General features: G+C 42.0%; 1 protein-coding gene and 1 non-coding gene across 2 annotated transcripts in view; one reads left to right on the top strand and one right to left on the bottom strand.

Annotated features, from left to right (window-relative positions):
- Window positions 1–1229: 1229 nt before the first annotated feature.
- CDCA7 (cell division cycle associated 7) overlaps window positions 1230–25137 on the top strand; it is a 37159-nt gene continuing 13251 nt past the window's right edge. Inside the window, exon 1 of the mRNA XM_027557421.1 lies at window positions 1230–1414. The gene's annotated coding sequence lies outside the window, so the exon portion shown is untranslated. The remainder of the gene's footprint in view (window positions 1415–25137) is intronic.
- Window positions 3807–3879, bottom strand: TRNAE-CUC. Its single transcript has one exon. It is a non-coding gene; the product is annotated as a tRNA-Glu (tRNA).

Genomic DNA, 25137 nt, shown 5'->3' with positions numbered 1-25137 from the left:
ATGGTACTGATGATCTTATTTGCAGGGCAGGAATACAGATGCAGATACAGAGAACAGACTTGTGGTCACAGCAGGGCAAGAAGTCGGGACAAAGTGAGAAAGTAGCACTGACATATATACACCACATGTGTGAAATATGCAGTGAGTGGGGAGCTGCTATCCAACACAGGGGGCCTAGCCAGCACTCTGTGATGACCCAGAGGGGTGGGATGAGGGTGGAGGGAGGCTCAAGAGGGAGGGAATGTATATATACTTATGGCCGATTGCTGTATGGCAGAAACCAACACCACATTGTAAAGCAATTATCCTCCAATCAAAAAAAAAAAAAAACCAGTTTAAACCCTTGTTACTGTGGAGTGGAGTGGGGGGAAGGGAAGTGGCTAATTGCTGGTATTGAAGTCAGGATGTAAACCAGCCTTTAAACAACTTCATATTTCCTTTAAAATTTTTAAATTTAATATTAGAACATAATCATTTCCCTGTATAATAAAAAATAACTTGATAAATATCATTTAGTTGTTGCTTATATGACATTGTCTTTCCTTAATAACTATCCCATTTGGGCATGTTTCTAATGTTTCCCAATTATAAATAATACTGTAATGAACATCTCTGAGTATAAAATCATGACCTGATTTTAGATTATTTCCTTAGAACTGTTAAGAAACAAAATTCAACTGAGTAAATATAAAGATCTAAATTGGCTTTATTTCACAATTCATGAATCGGGCGCATACTGATAAGTAGAGAGGAGCTCTGAGGAGCTGTAAAGAATGGAAGACTGTACAAAAGGGTAGAAAAGGGAGAGAGATAAAGAAAGAGTTCATTGTTTCAGGCAAGGTTACCTTCTTAGAGGGGACGGAAGGGATCTACTGGGTGGATTACATCATTAGTGCTGACCAGGTAATTCTAGACCAGTTAAAGATTACATTCCTGGGAGAGCTAAAACTTCTATCAGGCTAGGTGCTGAGTCTTGGTTTGCTCAAGTGACTCCATCTGGGGCCTGTAGCGTCTTTTTTAACAGAATAAATTCCCAGAGGAAATATTAATGCAAACAAGAGAATGCGGACAAAAGAAAGAGCAAATCCTTCAGTTGCCTCAGACTAGCCTGGAGGGCTAGTTAAAACAGCCTGCTGGGCTCGTCCCTAGAGTGAATGATTCTGCAAGTCTGGGGTGGGGCCAACAATCATTTGCATTTTTAACTTGTTCCGAGACCTTGGCTAAAGCTAAGTGTTGGGAACCACACTCTGAGAACACTGATCAAAACCAGAGACAGGGAAAAATAGTCTTGAACAAGAAAAGGAGGTTAATTGAGAACAGATGAAACTGCAGAGGTGTTTGTTGGTGGGATCTAGGCAAGAAACTGCTCCTTTTTTCTGACTGAAGTAGGAGGTGGAATCCTCGGCCAAAAAAGGTAAGTGTAAAGCAAAAGGTGTGATAAGAAGAGTGAGTGATTCAGGTTTAAGCCATGGTGGGATTTAATGAAGGCACAGACTTGGAATCCTAAAAGAGCATTAACTAAGCGCATTGATAGTGGAGGACAGAGAAGCCTGGTGTGCTGCAGTCTATGGGGTCGCGAAGAGTCAGACACGACTTAGCGACTGAACAACAAGGGCATTGAAAACCCAGCTTAAACTAGACGTCATACATTTAAAATTATAGTCTTCATCGTCCTATAATCTTTCACAACATTGTTCAGCTGCCAGAGGAGGCCTAAAGAGTATAGGGCAGCTGCCCCAGGGGCTGAAGCAATGAACGCGAGACCTAGGCTAGAGATGAGATCTCTGTGTGACCAATTTGCCAGAGGACAGGTTTGATAAGGAAATGGCAACCCACTCCAGTGTTCTTGCCTGGAGAATCCCGGGGACAGAGGAGCCTGGTGGGCTGCTGTCTATGGGTTCGCACAGAGTCGGACACGACTGATGCGACTCAGCAGCAGCAGCAGCAGCAGGTTTGATCAAATATATGGCAGGCCTTGTGGAAATAAACAAGTGAGACAGCTGGAAAGATGGGGACAGGACAGCAAAGTGGTGAGTCAAATTATTAGAGCTGACCTTTCTGCAAATGGAGCTGTTCTGAAGTGTGAGAAGAGTTTCGAGATGGGGAGAATTTGATTGAGGAAATCTGTCATTTGCAAGGGCGTTAAAATTCCTGGGAATAATGACAAACCCTGGGTCACCTGGAGGTTGAAATAAGTAGCCCAGAGGGACAATAAAATTGAAGGCTGAGGTGGGGGGAGTCTCAAAGCCTTTTGTATCAAAGTTGGAGACAAATGAGCTGAAATCAGCCATGGAGAGGTAGGAAAATTCACACAACTCTCCTCATTTATGGTAGGTGGGGTGTGGGAAGCGGGTGCGTGTCATCTGCCAATACCAGAGTTGGCCAGGTGGTCGTGATGAGGGGCCAGGCCTGAGAGTCGAGAGCTTCACTAAGTCATTCCTGTAGAGGCTGGAGGGAAGCGAGAGTTCCCCCAGAAAAGCCTGAGGTCTACAGAGTGATTGTTGGCCCCAAGAAACCCAGACATCTCCCCTCCAGGATGAAGGGTGTTAGTAGCAGCACTGTGACCATTAATTCATTTCATTCTGTGGAGAGGGGGAAATTTCCCCCTCTACTCCTCTTGGTTCTTATAACTGGGCTAATAATCAAATTAACACAAAACAGGTTAGGAGAAAAAGGAGCACATTTTAATCCAGGTGCATGAAGTTCTCATGGAACCTAAGGAGTGGCCAAAGCGGGCAGCTTTTATACCTTTTAGAGAAAGAAACAATAAACTTGTGAGGAACTGGCCGGACAAAGAAACTTAGGCGCCCAATTAGCGAAGAATCAACACAGAATTTGGGCTTGGGGTAGTAACTTAAAGAGGTAAAAAGGTTTGTGTAAATAGGCATCTCAGCCTGAATTTCCTATCTTTGGCAGTAAGGGTGTTTGACCTCCAGATGCAGGAAATCTACTTTTCACGGGAGAGATTTCCTGCTTTCAGGGAGAAAGAGAGGAGGGTCAGAGTGTCCCTCTTCTGTTGGCCATTTCTTAAGCAACTTTAACCCAAAATCATCAGTATGCCTTTGAGGGCAGCCTACCCCGGGCCCCGATAATTCCTAGGAGGCTCTAATGCTGGGGGGGCTGCCGTTCTCCATCTCCCCAGGATCATGGTCCTTCTCTGAGCTCCAGGCAACCACTACCAATCCCTTTAGAGTTTGTACAAAAAAATGAAGCTCCGTTCCATTCTCATGCTAGGCCTTGGCAACACTAAATCCCCATTCTCCAGGATCTTAATGACTGGGGGCAGGGGAATGGGAAATGAAACGAGTCTTGATGGGGGCTCAGAAAAAGTAACACCTAAGTCTAGAAAGCTGGATAGAAAACGACCTTTCCGAGGATCTTTCTTTCTAAGACAAAAGCTCTTTGAGACAGGTATTTTCTAGGAAGGAACCTTTTTCAAAATGCAAATAAACCGCTTAAGACCAAAGAGTACCTATTGTTTCCCGCTGTCTGCTATTTCTGGCACACTTTCTGAGAACAGGAATTAGCCTGGGGCCAAGTGCGAAAACGAGGGGCAGAGTGAGATGTTTGTAGCTGGGCTGCCCTGCAATGAGGGAAGCCTTGGCCAATTCTAGGGTGTCCCAGCTTGTAGGGAGAAAGGGGATAAACAAATACATTGCTCCCAAGTGACATTTACCTTTACTCTGCCTCTGAAATTATTTGCCTTTAAAAAACCGCATTTCTTTCTTTGCGCTGTGTCTTAGTCGCAGCATATGGCATCTTTAGTTGCCGCAGGCGAATTGTTCTTTGTGGCATGTAGGATCTAGTTCCCTGACTAGGGATTGAACCTGGGCCCCCTGCATTGAGACTGCAGAGTCCTAACCACTGGACCACCAGGGAAGGCTTTCTTATAACTCTAAAGACTTGGCCCAAAGAGGGGTGAGTAGAGGAGGAAAGGAGAGAAAAGAGACAAGTCTGTTGGATGTGATCACAGAGAGCATGTGGGGCACCTCGAACGAGCCCCAGAACACTGGCATCTTTAGCATGGGCAGAGGAAGTGAGAAAGATTGCCTGTAAAGGGGGCTATGTAGCTTCCCTGGGAAATATTTACGCCCCATTCGGCAGCCAGTCTTGGGAAAGGGATTAAAGAAACCAAGAGATAAGAGTACATGGTGGATGGTGGAGTTTTCAGAAGTGAAAACCAGGCTGTCACATGAAAGGACAAGCAAATAACAACCAATCGGTAACTGAGCTGGGGTGAAATCCTTGAAGATTTATTCAGTGGTAGATTGAAAGCCATTAAAGAATTCCAAGTAGGGGAATGACACGGCTGTGTGTGTGTGTGTTCAGGTCGCCCGCTGACCAGGAAGCAGCTGTGTGGGTGGGGGATGGGGGGTTGGCGGCAGGGGGATAAGAGGCAGGGAGAGGATTCAGCCACTCCATAGTCTCCTTCATTCTGTACTCAGCACTGAGTTTCTTCTTCTCCCTTCTACCATGTCTGACTCTTTCCCACTCCACAGGCTGTAGCCCATCAGACTCCTCTGTCCGTGGGATTCTCCAGGCAAGAATACTGGAGTGGATTGCCATTTCCTCCTCCCCGGGATCTCTTCCCAACCTAGGGACTGAAGCCATGGATGCATCTCCTGCACTGGCATTCTTTACCACTAAGCCACCTGGGAAGCCCACCTCCCTATCTATAGGAGCCTAAAAAATTTTAGCCTGAAAAATAGTCCAGAGACTTATTTTTTCTCCCAGGCTGTGTGGGGTGATTCTAACTTTTTACAATTGTCAGAAATGAAAGTGACAAATGTAGCCTCTTTCTCACTGAAAGAAAAGAAGCCTTGCTAGTTTTTAAGAAAAAGGAGACTGTCAGAACAGAGATGTTCTATGTATTTTAACCAAGAAACTTCTCAGTTGGCTGTCCCGGCATCCCCAGGTATTACCTTAATTTATTCAATATTCACTATATGTCACTGTAGAGGGGGAAAATAATTTTGCCTCTACCCTTCTAGGTTCTTGAATGAGTGCTGTGCTCAGTCGCTCAGTTGTGTCCAACTTTTGCAATCTCATGGACTGTAGCCCACCAGGCTCCTCTGTCCATAGGGGATTCTCTAGGCAAGAATACTGGGGTGGGTTGCCATGCCCTCACTCCAGGATCTTCCCAGCCCAAGGATCCAGGTCTTCCACATTGCAGGAGAATCCTTTACGGTCTCAACCACCAGGGAAGCCCATGAATACTGGAGTGGAGAGCCTATCCCTTCTCCAGGGGATCTTCCCAACCCCTGTAATGAAAAGATTAACAAGAGGAAAATTTAATTCCATTCCTGTACAAAAGCCCCGCAAAGATAAGAGACTGAAAGACATGACCAGAGCAGGATGCTTTTATAACTTTTAGACAAAGAAACAATAGATTTGTGAAGAATTGACAAGACAAAGGGGTTTGGGCTGGAAGTAATAAATGGTGACGAAGTAACAAGATTTGTTTATCCAGCCTCTTTGGCCCTAAATTCCCTGTATCTGGTGGTGAGGATGCCTATTCCAGGTACACTGAGGGCACCTTTCACAGGGAGTACTTTTTTTAATTTCTGCTGTACAGCAAAGTGACTCAGTTATATTTAGTCTTTTTCATATTCTCTTGCATTCTGGTTTATCACAGGATATTAAATATAGTTCCCTGTTCTGTACTGTAGGATCTTGTTTATCCGTCCTCTATGCTAGTTAGCATCTGCACATTTCAAGCTCCCAGTTCTTGTCTTCCCCACCGCCTTCAGTAACCACAAGTCTGTTCTCCATGTCTGAGTCTGTTTCTGTTTTATAGATATGTTCATTTGCGTCTTATTTTAGATTCCACATATTAATGATATTTGGTATTTGTCTTTCTGACTTCACTTAGTATGATGATCTCTAGGTATATCTATATTGTTGCAAATGGCATTATTTCATTCCTGTTTTTTATCACATGGGAGATTTATCTCCTGCTTAGTAAGGGGACAAAGGAAGGTGAGAGTGTCTTTCTTGTACTGGCTGTTTCTCCAGTGCCTTTAATTCAAAATAAATGCCAAAGTGGGAGATATGTTCTGAACCGCTGTACCAGCCATGGTACTAAGATGAGGACTATGAATAAGACAGATGGGATCTCTGTTCTAGACTACATTCCAGGTAGGTTTTGGATGTGGGTGTGCACATGTATGTGTACATGAGTGTGTGCTTGTGTATGTTGGGAGCAGTGAGTGAGACAGACTGTAAACAAGTAAACATGAAAACTTGAGATTCTGAGAGGGGCTGTGAAGACAAAGCGTCCTGAGATAGAATATAATAGGGTGGAGGACAGTCCTCTGAATGTAATACAGGCTCAAGGGAGGTGACATTTGAATTTAGACTTGAAGGCAGAAAAGGAGTACAAAGGTCCTTTCAAGCAGACGAAAGAGCCTGTGCAAAGACTTTGAGATGGTTACGAGTCTGAGGTTCCTGTAGCTGGATTACATTTGAGCACGGCAGTCACTGGTTTAGGATGAGATGGAGGAGGCAGGCAGGACTGGAGGAAGGGAGAGCTAATGAAGGATTTTTTTTTTTTTTGGCTAACACCGGCTCCTAGTTTCGGCATTTAGGGTCTAGTTCCCCGAGACTGAGCTCCCAGTGCAGGAGGTCTGGGTTTGATCCTTGGTCAGGGAAAGTGTTAGTTGCTCAGTTGTGGTCTCAAAGTCAGACTGAGCGACTAACACTTTACTTTCCCTTACCAGGGATCAAGCCCAGACTCCCTCTTTTGGGATCTCAGCGTCTTAGCCACCGATCCACCAGGCAAGACCCTGGAAGGATTTTTAAACTGGAGAATGATCCAAGTTATTTTCTAAAAAACTGCTGTGGTTCTGTGTAAATATGTAATCGAGGAAGTCACTGGAGTATCCAGAGGGATTTTAGACAAGAGTTTAGACAAGAACAGTGGTAGTGGCAATGCACAGAAGTAGATGGGCTTGTGACCTATGTGTGGAAGTAGAAGCAACAATATTTGGTGACACATTAGATATGAGAAATAAGGGATACAGAGAAAGCAGGAATAACACTTGATTTTTAGCTTGGGCAACGGAGTAGACAATGATGCTGTTTACTGAGATGGAAAGATGTGGAGATAAGTGGCTTTTGAGGAAGGAATCGGAGATCTATTATGGTATGTTATATTCAAAATGACATTAAGTAGATGGTTTAATATACAAGTTTCGAGTTCAGAGGAAAAGTTTTGGCTGAAGATATAATACTGGGAGTCATAGGAGATGATGGCACTACTGCCCATGGGCTCAGATGATCTGTTCCTTAAAAAGTCAGATCAAGTCAAACGTTTCCTAACTTAAGAACGTGTCATGCCTGAGTGCCATGTTTCAGGTAATCCCCGCGTTTCACAGGCAATCACCATTCATTCTAATTTCTATTGCCATTGTTTCATTTCACCTGTTCTAATATAGGTTTTCCTTTCACTGTCTGAAAGGACAGCATTCCTCTGAAATGTTTCACAACCTGAAATGGTGTGAAGAAACAATCACCTTAGGACACACCTTGCTAACCAATGCACAAAATAAACTGAGATACAGCACAGACAGTTCAAATACGGCAGTTTGTTGCTGAGATGCTGACTGTTGTTCCCGGGGGAGGTTGGTGGGGCCACTGTAGCTGCTTCCAGTTGCTCGCCACCTTTATAATGGTGGTTGGTGGCTGGCTGCAAAGTAAGTGCTGAATGTTATTGTCATTTTTCATCTTCTTTTTTGGTAAAAGTGAAAAGCCTCTTTGGCTTTCTTTCCACTGTGAAAAACAGGTAAAAGCGAAGTGGTTATAAAGCAAACTTTTGAAAAGCAGGGGATAACAATACAATAAGGGGATAAGTACAATAAGCATTGTACTTTCTTCATCATTGTCCAAAGTAATTTTTCCTTTGTGATTTCTTTGACTCAGGGATTATTTATATGTGCACAGTTCAATTTCCAAATATCTGAGACTTCTCTGGTTATCTTAACGTTGTTGTTTCTAGTTGAATTATTTGTGGTCAGGGAATAGATTAGGTAAAATGCAATTTCTTTTGAAGTTCATTGAGAATTATGAATTCATGACCTAAAATAATGTGTATCATGAAAAATATTCCATTTTCACTTGAAAGAACATGTATTCCGCTACTCCACAGTTGCTGGATAACATGTTTTATAAATGTTAATTATGTAATTAGGTGAAGTTACTTAATGATGTTTTTTCATATTCTTCATATCCTAGTTTTTTGAGTGTGGTTGTGTGTTGGTCTAATTCTGTCCATTTCTGAGATGGGATATTAAAATCTCCAACTATGATTGTGAGTTTCTCTATTTCTCTCTTTAGCTCTATCAGCTTTTTCTTTAACGTTTTGAAGTTCTGCTATTAGGTTCATACATTTCAGAATTATATGTCTTCCTGGTGAAACAATCCCTTTATCATTATAAAATATTCCTCTTATCGCTGGTAATACATGTTGTTTTGAAATTGAATTTGTCCTGTATTAAGGTCTTTTTTTTTTTTTTAATGCTTATTCATTTATTTTTGGCTGTGCTGGGTCTTCACTACTGCACTCGGGCTTTCTCCGCTGGGTCTTCACTGCTGCACTCGGGCTTTCTCCAGCCGTGGTGCGTGCGGTCCACTTTTCATTGTGGGGCATGGACCTCTCGCTGTGGTGGCCTCTCGTGCAGCACGGGCCCTCGGTGCATGGGCTTCAGCAGGTGCAGCACTCAGGCTTGGCAGTTGTGGCTCTTGGGCTTAGCTGCTCCACAGCACATGGAATCCTCCCAGACCAGGGATCGAACCCATGTCCCCCGCATTGACAGGCGGACTTGCACCCACTGTGCCACCAGGGCAGTTTGTGTCTCTTGTTGACAGCACAGAGTTAGGTCTTCCTTTTTTATTTAGTCAGATAATTCCAGTTTTTCAATTGGTTTGTTAGATTCATTTACATTTGATGTAATTCCTGGTGTGTTCAATTCAGTTCCACTGGTTTTGCTATTTTCTCTGTGTCTTGGCTCTTTTTTATTCCTTTATTTCTCCTTTCTATCCTTCTGTTGGGAGATCATATTTTTTACTATTCAGTTTTAGTTCCTCTATTAGCTTTTTAGCCCTGACACCACAAGCCAATAAAACTGCGGATATCTGCTGCAGGTCTAGCTGCCCCATGCAGCCTAGACACGGGAACATCCTGAGTGAGTGGATTTCATCTAGTGAGTGTAGTTCCCCTTTTTAAGGCTTGAAGGCCCCTCCAGTTTTCGCCTGCTGTGGCCCCTCTCCAGTATCTTCAAATAGTTGATTACATTTTGTCCACAGTTTATAACTGTTAGCAGTGTGAGAGTTATTCCAGTGGTGGTTACTCTGCCACTATCAACACGACATAAGTCTCAGTTCTCTTAATCCTTTAAAAGTCTTTCTTATTATCAATGAGAACACCTCAGTTAGATATTGTTATTTAACGTAACTCTTTTTTTTTGTAATTTTTTATTTATTTTTTAAACGTCACTCTTTGTTCTGTCCAAGAGATCATGTCTCACACTTTAGAAGACAATAGAATCTAATTAGAACTTAATAATCATGTTTCATACTTTATCCATCTATCATTTTATTGACAGCCCATTATACTGCTTTTCCAATTGTAGCTATAATTTTAAGTTTTATACAAGTAAAATAAGTGTGAGTCCATATAAAGAAAACTAATTAGCACTAATAGTAGACGGGTTATACAGTTATGGCAAAACATGAAATAATAGTTCTGGGAATACTGAAGTTAGGAAGATTCTTTTCGGTAACATACTTCCTCTGACCCTGAGACAGTGGTGAATGGAAATCTAGAGTAAGGAAGAGAAGTCAGGACAGGGAATAGGGGTTAGAGAATTTAAAGGCTTAAGGCCTTCAGTCCAGTGCCATTGTTAGAACCAGTTTTTGTAACTTTAATGTAAAAGGTTGTTGAGAATACAGCCATTCTAAGAAGTTCTATCTTTGGTTCTCTAAGATGTTTTTATCCTAATACTTTATTAAATTTTGTAAGAATCAGTATAACCTTTTAAATTCCACTTCTGATAAATGTTATTTGATTTTTGCTTTCTATTTCCAACCATTTTGAAGGTAGTTTTAAAATACATCTATAAGTTGATTTGTTTGAATGTCTCTGATGAAACTTCAATTTCAGAAATGTCTATTATTTCCTTTTTTTTTTTATTTTCGTATGTTGATCTTGATCCTGAGGAGAGTTACAAAATTTTCTTTTAAGTCGTCTAACTCAGGTCCTAGATCAGGTCCATAGCACCTGAAAAGTAACCCCTTTGATATCCAAAGAATATAAAGAAAATAAACCCCCAGGGAGGCAGCATTGACTAGAGATTAGAAAAAGGGGCTGTCAGGATGATAATCCAATTTAATCAGCTCTCCTTTTTCTAAACTCTCTGCTACCAGTTTTCTACCCTGGCTTTTTAAGGATTGGTATGACTACCTAGTGCTTATTTGTATTTATACAATGAAGGCAAAATTTTATTTTCTTAACTAGGTTTTTAGTCATTTCACTGTGGAGTAACTGGTTTCTTTGATCTTCTCTGAAGGATGGACTGAAGAAAAAATCCCTGATGATTCTGTTAAGGGCCTCGTGTCATGGACATCTTACCCTGTCTTTTCTAGTCGGTGCTGTGTTAAAATTGAATTATGCTAAAACACAATGATGCTGTGTTTGGAAACACAAATACTTTTGAAGAGAAGTCAGTGGTCATTTGTATTTTCTTGTATATGTTTTTAAACTGTTTTTCTCTTCATCTTTGGTTTTCAGAAAATTTACAAAGGATATCACAGGTGTGGTTTTCTTTGTATTTGTTCTGCTTAGGGTTTGCCGAGCTTCTTGAATCTATAAATTTGGGAAATTTTCAGCTATTATTCCTTCAACTATTTTTTTCCCTGCCTCATTCTCTCTGTGCTTTCCTTCTAGGACTCCAATTACTCATATATTAGAACTTTTTATATTGTTCCCATAAGTCACGAAGTCCCTTTTCTGTTCTGTTCTTTGTTTTTCCCCCCAGTCTTTTATCCTCTGTTCTTTAGACTGGATAATTTCTAATTATCTCTCTTTTTGTTCACTTATTATGACATCATAACCAGTATTCTTTTAAGTCTATCCATTAGATATTTTATTTATATTTCAAATCTAGAATTTCCATTTGGTTCTATTTTTATACTTTTGCTTTCTTTACTGATAGCTCTTATTTGTTTAAGGTCATAAAGGAAAAGTAAGCTTAGTCCTAATAACTTTTATAATCTTCCTTTGCTAACTTCAGTATCTGCAGAATCCTGAAGTTAGTCTGCATTGATTATGGATGAGTCATGCGAGTTTCCCCCTTTGTCTAGTGATTTGGGGTTTTATTCAAAACATAAATAATCACTGTAGAAACTCTGGATTCTGTTCTGTTTTTCCAAAGAGTCTTGATTATTTGTTTTGACGGGAGGTTAACTGGGCCTACTTCAAACTCCACACTCAGACTCCCCTGCAGTTGGTAGCAGCTGAAATCTCTGTTTAGTTTTTAAAGCCATAGATGAACTTCTTGGACCTCTCACGTGCAGGTAGTTTAGGAATTAGCCAAAGATTTGGGCAGAACTTACGTGCAGAATTTGAGGCTACCTCTTTATGATTCTCTTTAAAAAAAAATAATTGTATTTATTTATTTTTGGCCGGGCCAGGTCTCTGTTGCTGCACGGGCTTCTCTTTAGGGGCTACTGTCTAGATGTGGTGCGCAGGCTTCTCATTGCAGCGGCTTCTCTTGTCGCACTGCACGGGCTCTAGGGCGTGTGTGTTTCAGCAGTTGCAGCACTTGGGCTCAGTAGCTGCAGCTAGAATCCGAGGCTCAGTAGTTGTGGTGTGTGGGCTTAGCTGCTGGCCACGTGGGATCTTCCCGGATCAGGGATGGAACCCACGTCTCCTGCATTGGCAGGCAGATTCTTTACCACCGAGCCACCAGGGAAGCCCAGACTTCTGTTATTTATTTCTAGTTTGATTCCATCATAGTTATATAATACCCTTTCTATAAATCACATTCTTTTTAATTTCAAAGTTTGCTTTATGACCCAGGATATGGTTTGGTTTCTCTGGACACTTTAAAAGAATGTGTATCATGCTGTTGTTGGATGAAGCGTTATATGAATGTTGACTAGGTTCTGTTGGTCGGTGGTGTTGAGTTCTTCTATACCCTTGCTGATTTTCTGGTTAATTTTATCACTCACTGAGTGAGGAGTGCTGAAATCTCCCAACTATAATTCTGTCTTTTTCCTGATACCCAAGCCCTGTAAATGTTACCTTATTTGGAAATTACAGATGTAATTTAAGTTAAGGATCTTGAAATGAGACCATCCTGGATAACCCAAATAGGCCCTGATCCCAATGGTAAGTATCCTTATAAGAGACACAAGAGGAGGAGTCACAGCCACCGAGGAGAAGGTCATGCAAGGATGGAGGCAGAGACTGGTGTGAGCAACCATAAGCCGAAGAATGAGGACAGCAACCCAAAACTGCAAGAGGCAAGGAACAGAGACTCACTCCTAGAACTTCTGGAGGGAGCACAGTCCTCTTGATACCTTGATTTCAGAATTCTGGCCTCCAAAGCTGAGAGAATACATTTCTATTGTTTTAAGCCACAGAGTTTGTGATCATTTTTAACAGCAGCCACAGGATACCCATACAGTAGCATACCTCGCCTTCCAGGCTCTAATCTGAAAAAGAGGAGTCCAAAGAGACACAGCTTGACCAAGCTCTCACCCTAGAGATTAGACTACCGTCACAACTCTGGTGACAAATTAGACTAGATCTTTCAGAGTCATCAAAGACAGTAACTAGAATAACCAGTCTTTACCAGTTTCCACTTAGGAACTTATAAAGCCAATGTTTGTGTCCCGTATGTTGGGACATTCATATGTTGGGAAATTCATGTGTTGATGTTCCATCTCCAGTGAAACAGTATGTGGAGGTGGGTCCTTCTGGAAGGAATGAGGTCATGGGAGTACAGCCCTCATGAATAGGATGAGTGCCCTTAGAAGAAGAGATATGAGAGAAATTGCTTCTCTATCTCTGCTCTCCCCTGTTAGGATAGCAAGAAGGCCATCTCAAATCAGGAAGCACACTCTTGCCAGGAACCTTGATTGTGCATTTCCCAGTCTCCAGAACTAAAAGAAGTAAATGTTTGTTGTTAAAGTCATCCAGTCTATGGTATCTTTGTTGTAGCAGACTGAACTAATAGCAGCCAGTTTTTATAGTTTCTAAAATTTGGAATTTTGGATAATTCTTCTTGCTGCCCTAAGCAATCTTATTTTCTTGTCTTTAAATTTTATTTATTTATTTTTTTCTGGGTATAGTGGGTCTTCCTTGCTGCACAGGCTTTCTCTAGTTGTGGCAAGTGGGGTCTGCTCTGCAGTTGAGGTGCTCGGGCTTATTGTGCTGGCTTCTCTTCCTGCAGAGCACAAGCGGAGAAGTTGTGGCACACAGGCTCAGTTGCTCCACAGCATGTGAAATCCTCCCAGACCAGGGATCGAACCCATGCCCCTTGCAATGGCAGGTGGATTCTTAACCACTGGACCACGAGGGAAGTCTGCAACCCTGTTTTCTTACTGGCCATTTGGTCTCTTCTGCTTCTTTGTGACATTAGCTCACAGTAGTCCTCATTCTGCCCTGGACTCAGAGCATCATTTATTTGCTTTCTATTTCACCACTAGCCAGTGTTATCTTCTGGTATTAACAAGGATTAACTAAGAGAAAGAAAGTGACCATGGGACCACTAAGGTATTAATGGATCAGTGGCCCCTATCTCAAGTGTCTAATCTGATTGGGAGCAGGGGAACATTATCACCTGGTATCAAATGTGGTGCTTAACCACGTGGGGCTGGCTATTCAGATGTTGTCTGGTACAGTACAGCAGTAAAGAGTGTGAACTCAGTCTAAGCTGAAATAGCTATGCCACTCGCCACGTGTTCTATGACCTTGGGCAAGTTAATCTCTCAGTTTTTGTATTTTGTCTATAAACTAGAGAAAATGAACCAAGCCTGCCTTACAGGATTGGTGTGAGGATTAAACGAGTACACGTCTGGCATATAGTCAGTGCACAATACATTTTATTTATTATTACTGAGCCTGCCAAGTGCATAACTTTTCCCATTCGGTAGTTCCAAAGATGCCCAGACAAACATGATTAAGATAATACTTTTCTAGTCAAAAATACATATTCCCATTGTTAAAATAAAGCCCCTAAAATCATAACTAACTATTGTATCTAGAGACAACATCATGGGGCAGTATCAAAGCTGCTTCTCAGTCTTAAGAGTTCACAACCTCCTGGCACTAAGCATCCCATCTCTAGTTCTGCTGCAGTCCCTTCCTGCCATTTTATTAAATACAGCCCCTCGTGTCTCAAAGGTAAAGAATCTGCCTGCAATGCATGAGGTGCAGGAGATGCAGGTTCAACCCTGGATTAGGAAGATACCCTGGAGGAGGGCATGGCAATCCACTCCAGTATTCTTGACTTAAATAATCTCATGGACAGAGGAGCCTGATGGGCTACAATCCACAGGATCACAAAGGATCAGACACCACTAAGTGACTGAGCACATAGCACATTAGCACATGGAATGAATGGTACCTTTTACCACCATCAGCGTCGCTGATACTATTTAGATATTACTTAACTACTTGTTAAAGTATCAGTTCAGTTCAATTGCTCAATTGTGTCCAATTCTTTGTGACCCCATGGACTGAAGCATGCCAGGCTTCCCTGTCCAATACCAACTCCCAGAGCTTGCTCAAACTCATATCCATTGAGTCGGTGATGCCGTCCAACCATCTCATCCTCTGTTGTCCCCTTTTCCTCCTGTCTTCAATCTTTCCCAGCATCAGGGTATCTTCCTATGAGTCAGTTCTTCACATCAGGTGACCAAAATATCGGAGATCCAGCTTCAGCATTAGTCCTTCTAATGAATATTCAGGGCTGATTTCCTTTAGGATTGACTGGTTGGATCTCTTTGCTGTCCAAGGGACTCTCAAGAGTCTTCTCCAACACAACAGTTCAAAAGCATCAATTCTTCGGCTCTCTGCTTTCTTTATAGTCCAACTCTCACATCCATACATGACTACTGGAAAAACCAAAGTTTTGACTAGATGGACGTTTGTCAACAATGTTATGCCTCTGCTTTTCAATATGCTGTCTAGGTTGGTCATAGCTTTTCTTCCAAGGAACAAGCATCTTTTAATTTCATGCCTGCAGTCATCATCTGCACTGATTTTGGAGCCCGAGAAAATAAAATCTTTAACTGTTTCCATTGTTTCCCCATCTATTTGCCACGAAGTGATGGGACTGGATTGGAGAAGGAAATGGCAACCCACTCCAGTGTTCTTTCCTAGAGAATCCTGTGGACAGAGGAGCCTAGTGGGCTGTTTCCATGGGGTTGCACAAAGTCAGACATGACTGAAGTGACTTAGCATGCATGCACGCAATGGAGAAGGAAATGGCAACTCACTCCAGTATTCTTGCCTGGAGAATCCCAGGGATAGAGGAGCCTGGTGGGCTGCCATCTATGGGGTCGCACAGAGTTGGACACTCCTAAAGCGACTTTGCAGCAGCAGCAGCAGATGGGACTGGATACCATGATCTTAGTTTTTGAATGTTGAGTTTTAAGCCAGCTTTTTCACTCTCCTCTTTCACCTTCATCAAGAGGCTCTTTAGTTCTTGTTTGCTCTCTGCCGTGTAAGGGTGGTGTCATCTGCATATCTGAGGTTATTGATCTTGTCTCCTGGCAATCTTGATTCCAGCTTGGGCTTCATCCAGTCCAGCATTTCTCATGATGTACTCTGCATATAAGTTAAATAAACAGGGTAATCAGTATACAGCCTTGATGTATTCCTTTCCCAATCTGGAACGAGGCTCTTGTTCCATGTCCATTTCTAACTGTTGCTTCTTGACCTGCATACAGATTTCTCAGGAGGTAGGTAAGGTGGTCTGGTATTCCCATCTCTTTAAGAATTTTCCACAGTTTGTTGTGATCCACACAGTCAAAGGCTTTAGTGTAGTCAAGGAAGCAGAAGTAGATGTTTTTCTGGAATTTTCTTGCTTTTTCTATGATCCAGTGGGTGTTGGCAATCTGATCATACATATTAAAGTATATGAAAGTATTAATGCAATTATATTAGGTATATACATATCTATTAATTAATGAGGAAATTAAAAAAAATAAGATTTCTAAGAAATAAAGTAGCTATAGAGACAAGCTCAGTTAACCATGACCCTTGCTCCAAGAAAACCAGATCCCCTGTTTCCTGCCTTAAAGTTTATACTGATGAGTACAGCACTGGGTACATACTGGATACCTATGGACAGAGTGAGGACGCTAATGTGAGCTCTTATATTTTTTATGAGCCTAGGAACCATATCATTCCAATAATCCTACCATTTTATGCTTCTCTCCCACTGGTTACATTCTTGTTCCCTCTGACTTTCTAAATATCTCTTACATTCTGTTTTATACTCATCCCTCCCTGTCTTACCAGAACAATATTAATTTAGACCTCATTCTGTGTCCTGGATAGCTGGAACAGTTTCCTGTTTCCCCAGCATCCAGCTTCCTTGCCCCCTTCCTGTGCATTATTTTTTAATATATATATTTTAATTTATTTATTTGACTGTGCTGAGTCTTAGTTGTGGCATGTGGGATACAGTTCCCTAACCAGGGATCAAACCGGGGTCCCCTGCATTGGGAGTGTGGAGTCTTAGCCACTGGACCATCAGGAAGTCCTTCTTGTGCGTTCTTTATCCTGGAACCAGAGTGATTTTTCTATAGTGCAAATTTTACTGTATTGTTTGTTCTTTTGCTCAAAACTCTATTGCTTTCAGGATACATAAACTCCTTGCTGCTGCTGCTGCTGCTAAGTTGCTTCAGTCATGTCCGACTCTGTGCGACCCCCCAGACGGCAGCCCACCAGGCTACCCCCTCCCTGGGATTCTCCACGCAAGAACACTGGAGTGGGTTGCCATTTCCTTCGCCAATGCGTGAAAGTGAAAAGTGAAAGTGAAGTCGCCCAGTCGTGTCCGACTCTTAGCGACCCCATGGACTGCAGCCCACCAGGCTCCTCCGTCCATGGGATTTTCCAGGCAAGAGTACTGGAGTGGGGTGCCATCACCTTCTTCGCCTAAACTCCTTAGGCCTTTCCAAATTCTAGCCCAGTGGGTTCCTGTGGTTGCTGTTAAATCATCTATATTGCACCTGTTGGTACCTGTTTTCTGCTGCATTGCCTGGTAGTCCTATGTAGCAAAGCTCCTTCCTAGTTCTCCTAACACCACCTCATCATCCCCTTAGTCATTAATGTGGATGTTTGATGGCACTTGTAGTTGCAGATGCTGGTCTTGTGGAAACAGGAAAAGACACCCCTTCCTCCCTTTAGAAAATTCTTTCATTAAACGTTAAAGGGAACAGTCCATTCTGAGTTACACCCTCAGGAGGCACAAGTTTCATCAGCCTGTTTAAAGACCATTAAGTGGAATAATGTGTCCCACTCCCAAATGTCTCTTTGAACCAAAAATCTAAGTGGTCCAGGAGATTCCCAGCCTGGCTTGAGTATCTGTCAGTCATTTCCTTTCGCACTAAGTGATGCTCATCAAGGTCATGCTGGTTCTCCCAAGGCTGGATCTCTGTACACCTGAGCCAGACGGACAATGCTGACTGTTTTTTCCTTGTTTCCTCCTGGTGGCCCATGGAGAGAGGACGTGTCTGTGAGTTACGGATGAGTCATGATCATGAAAATTATTTTTATTTAAAAAAATGGCAACTCTTTTTCCCTGTCACACACGCTGTAGGATCTTAATTCCCCAACCAAGAATGGAACCTGTGCCCCGTGCAGTGTTAGCTGAGTCCTAACAACTGAACCACCTGGGAATTTCCCCCAAACGAATCTATTAATATTACAGCAAAAAAGAACTGTGAACTACAATGACTTTTGGACTATTAATAGTTCCCTCACATTTTCCACAGTAATTTCTTCTCTAGAAATCTGGGAGAGGATAGGGTGGGAATGTGGTTTTCCTCCTCACTTCCAACACCTTTAACCTGACCCCATGAGTCCTTATGGAATCCAGATTTTTGGTGAGCTGTCTGTTGTCGTTATTTTTTTTAAATGTGGTCATATGTACTTGAAATTTATCATTTTAATCATTTGAAAGTGTGCAATTCAGTGGCATTGAGTCGCTCGTTTAGTCGTGTCCGACTCTTTGCGAACCCATGGACTGTAGCCCACCAGGCTCCTCCGTCCATGGGATTCTCCAGGCAAGAATACTGGAGTGGGTTGCCGTTTCCTTCTCCAGGGGATCTTCCCGACCCAGGGATTGAACCCGGGTCTCCTGCATTGCGGGCAGATGCTTTAACCTCTGGGCCACCAGGTACACTGAAAACGTTGTGCAGCCATTAGCACTATCCATTTCCAGAACTTTTTCATTGTCCCAAACAGAAACTCTGTATGTGTTAAGGAGTCATTTCCCTCCTTCCGTTCAGTCCCTGGTAACCTCTATTATACTTTCTGAATTTTTCTATTCTACATACTTTATATTTGTCCTTTTGTGTGTCTGGCTTATTTCAATTAACACAGTGCTTTTTAGGTTCATCTATGTAACAGAATTTCATTCGTTGTAAGGCTAATTAACATTCCATTGTATGTAAATACCACATTTTTTTTCTATCCATTCATCTGTTGATGGACATTTGTGGGCTTAACACCTTCTGGCTATTGTTAATAACACTGCTGCAAGCATGGGAGTACAAGTTTATCTTTGAGTTCCTGCTTCAAGTGTTTGGGTGTATACCTAGGAATGGAATCGATGGATCATGTGGTAATTCTATGTTTAACTTTTTGAGGTCTGCTGGTGGACTGGTTTTGAGTTGTATAGATTAATGTGCAGATTAGGCTCTTCCCTAGGGTCCTGACCAGTATCTTGAGCTTTTAACCAATCTATAGTCAATCCTCAAGTCTCCTTTTAGCTAATAGTCAAACTTCCTCTCTCTACGATTCTCTTTGCACAGAGTTGCTTAAGAGGAACCGATATGAAGAAGAAATCAATGCCCTGGAAAATTCACAAGTAGGACAGTTTACAATAAGCTGTCTATGCAGCGAACAGAGAAAAGAAACTTTTCACGCCCTTTTTTTGGGTACTCCCTAGTTGTTTCCGGTGGTGAGAAAGTGCTAAAGTGTTAGTCGCTCAGTTGTGTCTGACTCTTTGCAACCCAATGGACTGTAGCCCACGAGGCTCCTTTGTCCATTGAATTCTCCAGGCAAGAACACTGGAGTAGGTAGCCACTCCTTTCTCCAAGGGATCTTCCCAACCCAGGAATCCAACCCTGGTATCACACTGCATGCATGTTCCTTACCATCTGAGCAACAGGGAAGCCCCCCAGTGGTGGTGGTGGGATGATCAAATTAAAAACAAACCAAAAACTCTTGAGTAAAAACAAAAAGAAACCTTGCTAAGTACAAAATTTTTTAAAAGTTCTGGAAGGAGAACAAGTTAGAATCGAGTATGGATCATAAAATTGTAGGCAGAGTTATAGTTATAATACAGCTTCTGTAATGTTGAAACTGACTGATTCAGTAATTAAAACTTGACTTTATCTCATTCAGTGTTTAATGGTGCCTTAACATTAGCAATCAAGTATTTCACAATAGATAATGCTTATCCATGAAAAACCAAATATTTCCTCTTGTGAAAAATGGCAAGATTTGCATTCACGTTTCCATCTTCCATTCTCGCACCAGGCATCAGAGGTCAGTAAACTGACCTACTTAAAATGGTGTTGACATATGATTAAAAACAAACATACCAATACGGTTTGGAGGCGTAGGATTTGTGAATTTGACTGAGCCAGGGTGGTCATGGGCTGGGCCCTCATGCAGAGGGACTTCTGGCAACAGAAGGGTAACTTTAGAGCTTTTTGATTTCTTGCCTTTGTGCATCCTGAAAGCAGGCACTGGGCAAGTAAATCAATAATTAGGGGGTTATTTAAAATAGAGATTTGTCACCTGACACAGTGCAACCTGTCTATATCCACGAACACAGTGACAACTCTCCCAGCCCTTTGTCCCCACGTGTGTGGTGGCTATTGAGGGTTTCTCATTTATAGAGCAGCTTGGGTTCAAGTTACCTTGCTAGAAAGAAGGAAAGGTGGGTGGGACCAGAGCAGCACACCGACTGGGACATTAGCTTTGTTCTGAAATCCATCTAAAAGGGATACCTCTTATTAATTTTTGCACTCTTTGTCCTAAAACCAAGCATCTCAAGGTTGAGATTGACTTAATTCACCTTGTTATTCTACAGGTGCTGAGTGCTCAGATCCTCAGGGTCAAGTACCAAACTTAATAGGAAATGAAATTCTTTGTGCAAAGTGAATAAAAGCGATGAGACAGCATACAACCATCCTGAAAGTTCATAATAGCCTGAGGGGTTCAAAGCTCTGTTACAGGAGATTGGTATTTTAGAATGTTTCACAGATTTAAAATTCCTCCCACAATCATTCTAGTTGGTAATAAGCAGTTACTGAGGCCCTGCTGTATTTACAACCCTTGGATCAGATACTGTCTGTAAATGTCAGGTATGTGCTTATGCAACATCAGCTATGTGCCTGCTACCTGTTGCTCTGGCCGGTGGCCTCGTCATCTCTGCTCATTGAATTTCCATTCTTACTCATTTGTGTCTTTCTTTCAAAATGAACATTTTACCAGTATATGATTAACATAGTGACTTAAAACCTTTATGAAATAGCTAAAATTATAAGACTAACTGGCATTCCCTTTTATAGGACCCTGTATGGAACTGTGTGTGTGTGTGTGTATATATATATATATATATATATATATATATATATATATATTTTGGGGAGTGCTGTGTTGGGTTTTTATAGGACCCTGTATGGAACTGCATGTGTGTGTGTATATATATATATATATATATATATTTTGGGGGGTGCTGTGTTGGGTCTTTATAGGACCCTGTATGGAACTGCATATGTGTGTATATATATATTTTTTGGGGTGGGGGGCTGTGTTGGGTCTTTGCTGTGGGCAGGCTTCTCTAGTTGTGGTGCATGGGCTTAGTTGCCCTGTGGCATGTAGGATCTTTGTTCCCCCTACCCCACAAGGGGTCAAAACCACCCCTCCCCCAGGTCCCCTGCCTTGGAAGGTGGATTCTTAACCGCTGGACCATTCAAGGAAATCCCAGGACTGCATATTTAACACTACAATATATGTCTTGATAGGACAACTGTTTCAAAATTAAAAAAAATTTTTATCATAAAATGTTTCAGACACAAAAAAGCCCACAAAAAGTGAAATTATAATACACTCATGTATCTACTACTCACATTGAACACTTTGCCATTTTTTCTTTGTACCCTTTATTATTTCTTTTTTTAATGTTTATTTATTTGGCTTTACCAGGTCTTAGTTGTGGCACATGGGATCTTTACTTGTGGCACGTGGAATAGCTTCCTGACCAGGGATTGAACCCCTGACCTCCTACACTGAGCACACAGAGTCTTAGCCACTGGATCACCTGGGAAGTCCCCATACTGTTTATTTTTAAATAAAGCATTAGTGATAGAGTGGAAAACCTCATCCTCCCCTGTGTCCTCTATCTTTCCCTCCTTCGAGTTAGCCTCTATCCTATTCTAATTGCTCATGTCTTTATATACTTTCACAGTTTATGTATGTTTTGTGTTTTTAAAAATTTGCATAAGGGGTATGCTTTACCAAAATGTTTGCAATTTGCTTTTCCGTTCAACATTAAGATTTACCTACACTGATGCACGTAAGCTATGCCATTCCTTTGAACACTGTTCAAATTCTGTTGTATGACTATACCACTGTTCCTGTCTCCATTTCCTTTCTGAGGGCCATTTAGATTGTTTGCCATATCTTACTATGATACACAACACTACTATGAATGAACAATCCATTCCTCTGGTCCAGTTAGCTCTGCCTTCAAAATGATGTATCTTAAAATCTGACCACTTCTCCCTCATCCCAGAATCACCCTAGTCCAAAACATCATTTTCTCCTTTAGGGGCTCTGAAGTGTCTCACTCTTGCTCCCCCATCCCCATTTAGTTTATAGTTCATGCAGCTCATGGAGTCTGATTGGGTCTTTTCTTCATCAGAATCCTTCCTCTCATACCTGATATAAAGTTCAAGCTTCTTCCATGGCCAGGGAGCCTCCATGTGATCTCTCCCATGCTCTCTCTTTCTCTAGCTTTCTGTAGTCCAGTATGGTCTGCTGCTGCTGCTGCTAAGTTGCTTCAGTCGTGTCCGAATCTGTGCGACCCCATAGACGGTAGCCCATCGGGCTCCCCCGTCCCTAGGATTCTCCAGACAAGAACACTGGAGCGGGTTGCCATTTCCTTCTCCAATGCATGAAAGTGAAAAGTGAAAGTGAAGTTGCTCAGTCGTGTCTGACTCTTATCGACCCCATGGACTGCAGCCCACCAGGCTCCTCCATCCATGGGATTTTCCAGGCAAGAGCTGGGTGTCATTGCCTTCTCCATATGGTCTGCTACTAAGCTTCTATTCACTGCCTTAGAGCCTTTTAACTAGCTGTTCACTCTGTCTTATGCCAGCACTTCCTTCATCTTCCTATGGATTCCTATTTTTTTTTTTAATGTATTTGTTTATTTGGCTGCACTAAGCCTAAGTTGTGGCATATGGGATCTTTAGTTGTGGTATGTGTGATCTAGTTCCCTGACCAGGGATCAGATCCAGGTCCTCTGCTTTGCAAGCGTGGAGTCTCAGCCACTGAAGTTCCCCTCCCTTGTCTTTATTTGGGTTTTTGATCAGATAACACCTCCTTTCCTGTTTCTATTATCTGAATTGGTACCTCTTTTATTTCCTATCCCTTTATTCTGCTTTTTGCTTCCCTGATGGCTCAGACAGTAATGAATCTGCCAGCAATGCAAAAGACTTGGGTTCGATCCCTGGGTTGGGAAGATTCCCCTGGAGGAGGAAATGGCAACCCACTCCAGTATGTTTGCCTGGAGAATTCCATGGACAGAGGAACCTGGTGGGCTATAGTCCATGAGGTCACAAAGAGTCGGGCACCACTAAGCAACTAACAGCTTCTTCTCAGAAGTGATCACATCTGGAATTATCTTACTCTTAGTTCTGCTCCTCCACTAGAATGTAAACTCCCTGGGCTTTATGTCCTAGTTCTCAGAATAGTGCCTAGTGTTACAGATGTTGGCAAGACTCAGCTGAACAAACAAGAGAGCACCAGTACAAGCCTTAATGCACCTTCTCCTGGACAGTGTCTTGGAAACTTTTTGATGGTGAAGCACAGTAAGAAGTACACATTTTATACAGCATACACACAGACAGGCGCAAGAGTTTCAGGAAACAACACACTACTCTTATTTTTAAAATTCAATTTCAGAAAGAAAGAAAATATGCTAGTTGCAACCCACTAAATTGATTTCAAAATTTGCCAATGGGTTCTAACTCACAGTGTGAAAAACTTTGTTTTAGAGTATATACCTGTAAGTGGTTTTGCTGAACATTCCTGAATTGCTCTCCAAAGTGAAACATTTACTCTAACAACATCCTTGCAGGGATTTCCTCATATCCTTACCAACACATGGTCTTAACAGGCTTTAAATTTTTTTGCCAGTCTGAGTGAAACTATCTGTTTTAATTTGCATTTTCCTATTACTAAAAAGAATAGCCCAGTGATCTTAACCTAAAAAAATAACGTAAACTATATTAGAGTGCCCCCAGAGGACTAAGCGGATTCTTTACCAACCAAGCCACAAGGAAAGCCCTCCTTATCAGAACCAGTAGGCAAAGTGACTTAATCTTTCCCTTCCTTAGTTTAGCAGTTTCAAATTCTCATATGTTTGATTTTAGTGGCACAGATTGCATTTCCAAGGACACAGCACTAAGGACAATTTTAGTTCATTCATCATTCATGCAGTCATTTATTTACTCAACAAATATTTATTGAGGGCCCACTACTGCCAAGGAATTTCGAAGGACAGACCAACAACCTCTCTTGGCGCCTACCTTCCAGACGGGGAGTTCTTTGTCCCTGGCACTGTGGCAGAGTGACCATGGAGCCGGCGGGTATTAGAAAGGCTGGAAGACTCCGACCAAGTCGCCTCCAATTTTTCCAATCCACATTCTCTTGCGTCGCTTGTTCACAAGTTTTTGTCTTCAGTACACCCAGAGAGGAAGCAGTATGTTCAGGCATTCTCTTCCTGCAAAGAAGTATTCCCAAGAGAAGTGGGAAGGAGAAAACTGATGTTTCATTTCAAGCATTTGTTTTAAAATGTAAGATTATAATTAGCGTCTTTTAAAGCAATCCAATTTATTTAACTTTTTCTTCTAAAAGCAACTTTTTTTCCTACTCTCTACAAACATTTGTTTTAAAGCTTCACACTTGATCTCGTCGTAATGTCAGGTTCGATTCAAGGGGCAATGAAAAATCTCACGTTCTTTCTGACTTAAGTGATTACAAATTTTGACAGAAGAAAGGAGCCCCAAATCACATTATTACAGTCTTTAGCTTCTATTCTTCTATAATCTCTAGACTTTATTATCCCATAGTTAAGTCTTAACTAACATCAGACCTTTCTTATTTAAAAATCACAAGTCTTATGTAAAAGAACTTCCCGAGCTTTCTGGAAAGAAAGATAAGGGATTTAGCTCATTTTATTACATTAGATAATGTTGTGGTTACCAGATAAGAGGTGCTAGCTATATCGCGGGACAGTGCCTGGGCTGTTGGGAGTTCATGCTCCAGTCTTTGATTTTTATTTTAAATAACGTAAACCGCACGCCTCAGGGAAAGTGCTAAGCGCGGAGGCTGGCACCGCTCTCCATTACCCACTGTCTCCCGCTTTCCCCTCCCAGCCCCAGAATTCATGCAAATTAGGCTGCTATCCCCGGGGCAATACGACCCATTTTCGCGCCATTCTCTAGGGACCCTGCAGCTATGTAAAGAGAGAGGTCCCGGAGCTTCCAAGGCAGTACTTTTCCAAGGCGGATCTTAGGGGACTGCAAGACTATTACTGGACTTTAGCGTATCTGGAAGGGCTGCTTTTTTCTCGGGGCCGAGTGGGTCTTGCGCGGGTG

The sequence above is a fragment of the Bos indicus x Bos taurus genome, chromosome 2 (assembly GCF_003369695.1).
Source record: "Bos indicus x Bos taurus breed Angus x Brahman F1 hybrid chromosome 2, Bos_hybrid_MaternalHap_v2.0, whole genome shotgun sequence".
NCBI lineage: Eukaryota > Metazoa > Chordata > Mammalia > Artiodactyla > Bovidae > Bos > Bos indicus x Bos taurus.
Note: the sequence above shows the minus strand (reverse complement) of the source record. Positions and strands in the feature narration are given on the sequence as shown.